Here is a 3925-nt window from a genome sequence, read left to right as displayed (position 1 = left end):
GATTTGTCTTTTTAATGCAATTATGTAATTCTATGATTAACTTTTTTACGAAAATAATTAAACGAAGACAATGATGTCATTGTTTACCCGTTCCTTAATTAAGCCTTTTGTCCGAAATATCCAGGCTGTTTTATTTCCTATTAGGTATGACCATATTGATGGGGTTGCCGATTATGTTAATTTCCTCCATCGAGCAACAGGGGGTGAATAATTAATTGATTTCAAGACAACTACCGTTGACGCTTGATACAGTTGGATGTAAAATTCAACAAAATAGAAGAGTACAACAGACTATGTTTCTCGCACTTAGCTATCATATGAACTCTGATTAAATACAATAAAACATCTTCCTGTTAAAATCTGCTCCAATAAGCATTAATGTGTATTTGTCGGAAATTTCGAAAATGAACAAACGACAATATTACGAATTTGTATTTGATGAAGGTAAAAACTATTTCTGTGCCAAGGCAGGTGACACGGATAAAATGAGGCTTTTTTCATGTGATCCATAGGATGAATGGTCATCAGTCGTGTAGTCCACTATTTAAAGTTCATTTAGTAATCTCACTTACAAAGACTCTTAAAGATTGGGGATTGTGTATGATTAGTATATTCTTATGCTCTTAATCAACTGTCTTAATTAACAACTGAAGTTAAATTAACAACACTTAAGTAATAACCAAAGTCCAGCTATCACAGAGACTGCCATTTACATTTCCTTTCCTGTGTATTATATTATACGTAGCAAATTAAGGTAGATGATATTTTTTTTATTAAAACATCGCTTAAAATTTAAATCTTCTCTCCCAAGATCCAGTAAATTACAACCTTGCTGGAATAACTGGTGACCCAGGATAATATATATCAGGGGTGCATAATCTTTTCGGCCAAGGGCCAAAATGCCTTTTCTAAGACCACTCGAGGGCCGCAAAGACTAATTTCTTTAATATAATTACTGTTCACGGGCCAGATTTCTGTTTTGTTTTAATTTGGCCTGAAGGCCGGACAGAACACGTTCGCGGGCCGGGGGTTGTGCACCCCTGATTTATATTGTGTTATGCCATAACACTGGACGCTATTCTTGACCAACATACATACACATGTACACTCCAGACTGTCTTGGCTAGAGGTCAAAACTTCATTTTACTTCTCGTGTTACTTAAGTCTTTCATTATAATACCATATCTATGGCTGAAACGAATAACTGAATATTCAGATCAGAATACTTTTTATTGAATACATTCGAAATAGAAAATCGGCGTTGAAATATTCATTTGCATCCTTGGCGAGTTTGACAGACTTTTGTAACAGAAGCAAACATTTCAAAATCTAAATAATACATCATGGAATTAGTACACTGGCGTCCTACCATTTCTCTTCAAGAATACAGCCTTTATTTAAATTTTCACTGTCATTTTTCAGAATATTTTTATTTCTTAAATTAGTTACTTCTTTATTCATAACAAGTCGTTCCATTTAAAATAGATTGCCGGTCAGGCCGTTGCTAAAACGAGCTTACATAAAAAATGTCACCGCCTACAGTTTTGTCGTCCACTTTTACGGCACTGTAATATATTCATTTGAATAAGTTGTTGTTATCCATTTACTTTGTGTACTTTATTTTAGTGATGATAGTCGCGTCAAGGTATAGAACTGACTTTGCAACGAAAATCAGTTGTTGTTCAAATTTTTACGTTGTGGTGGAACTCGAAATAACATTCAGTTTGGGTTATTCACAAAATAAACGCATTTGCAACATATACTGTGTCACTAATTTCATTCTTACGTGTAGAACCTTTATTGAGCCATCCAAGACATGTACATATAGTACGATAAGTATTCTATTATTTCCCCCAATTTGTGTGTTCTTTCAACCGCAGAGTATATGCAAGGTGAATTCAGTAATTCTGCATTTTAAATAAATGTATATACAAGCTGATGCAGATTAATAGTTTTCAAACTTGTTTTGAAGGACACTCAAGTCTTAGAATACGCATAATTAAGTTCATTTAAAAATATGTTTTCAGAGATCATGAGAAATGGCACTTACGAGAACTGGTTTGACGCCAGTATAAAGGAAGATCTTGAGACGTATTAAATCACATAGCTGGAACTCCCACTTGCAAATTAATCAAAACTCCCACTTACAAATTAATCAAGACTCCCACTTGCAAATTAATCAAACCTCCCACTTACAAATTAATCAAAACTCCCACTTACAAATTAATCAAACCTCCCACTTACAAATTAATCAAAACTCCCACTTACAAATTAATCAAAACTCCCACTTGCAAATTAATCAAAACTCCCACTTGCAAATTAATCAAAACTGCCACTTACAAATTAATCAAAACTCCCACTTACAAATTAGTCAAAACTGCCAGTTACAAATTAATCAAAATTCCCACTTACAAATTAGTCAAAACTGCCAGTTACAAATTAATCAAAACTCCCTCTTACAAATTAGTCAAAACTGCCACTTACAAATTAATCAAAATTCCCACTTGCAAATTAATCAAAACTGCCACTTACAAATTAATCAAAACTCCCACTTGCAAATTAATCAAAACTCCCACTTACAAATTAATCAGAATATCAACATTCTGCATAGTCACGCTGAGTACAATACAACGTTTTTATTCAGTGCACGCATGAAATGATGACGTAATATGGCATGTTAAAATAGAACACTGTATAGAACAGGGTCATCATCTCCAAGTCAGTAAAGTCTTTACTTAGCAATCAACGTATCTAAAGTTGACTAACTAAATAGGTCACACGTCTGTGTGATTTAATTTTAAACAAATCACCCCACCCACCGATAATTGTCTGTATGTACCAGAACAAGTAATCTTGTAATACTGCCCTTCTGTACCGTCCATATGTAGCACTCAAGAAACGTAACTGTCATGCCCAGTTTCAAGATAAAGTGGGAAAATAACTCCCACGTTCACATTATTTTTAGTCTGAATCCCCCCCCCCAAAAAAAAGAACCCACTAAATTAAGAAAGACCTCGTAACTGTCCTCTAGAGGAGTACTTAAATTAGATGACCCAGTTCATGGTGTCTTTTCAATACTGCTTCAACATAACTAGAAAACGGGATGGATTTGATAGTTATGTAGAATCCTTGACTATTGTTCGAATTCTATGTATTTATATTCACCAAATATTCATATAGGATAATTTTGTATTCGGTTTCAACTCTAATTACAACTATTTTCTAGTGTGTACATCAAAGTTACTCACACAGCCAATTTGAGCAACATATACTTTCTATTTAGAGGTCAGAGCAACCTCATACCGTTTTACCTTTTGAACATGTACATTTACAATATACTATCGCCATGTGCAATAAGGACACTCCTCTGGAAGAGATTAGATCCGAATGTAGATAAAGCATCCTTCTCGAGATGACCTGAAAAGTTGAAATCGGCCAAACTGTATGGTTGCTCGAATTTTCAAAACCATGTGCCAGATTGCGGAATCATTTTCTATCAATTTGTTTGCATATCTTGCTATTGTCCAGTCATAACTAGCTAATATCTACCTGACATATTTCCCTCTAACAATCAGGCTGTGTTAATCTTTGCAGTAAGGTTTATTGAAACTAAATCGTTCATACATTCAGGAGTCAAGGTCTGAAAGATCTGTAGAGAACAATGACCCTTTGAAGAAGTGCTTCACGGACAAGCTATCCGCAATAAGATCAAGTATATGGAACAAACTGACGAAAGCATTTCGTGTCAATGCAATAACTAACTCAAGCATAGCATCTATATATTTTCCACTGGAATTTTTAACATTTTCCTTTTTAAACATCATGTGTTAACGTCGCCGACATGTGACTCTTGTGAATGATTTATATGTATTATGTTGTTTTAGACCAAATGCCGTAAAGGGGGTTTAGCCCAACCAAACCAGCT

This window comes from Sinohyriopsis cumingii, chromosome 2 (assembly GCF_028554795.1).
Source record: "Sinohyriopsis cumingii isolate HCF-2022 chromosome 2, ASM2855479v2, whole genome shotgun sequence".
NCBI lineage: Eukaryota > Metazoa > Mollusca > Bivalvia > Unionida > Unionidae > Sinohyriopsis > Sinohyriopsis cumingii.
The sequence above is the reverse complement of the archived record's forward strand: the minus strand, read 5'-3'. Positions refer to the sequence as shown.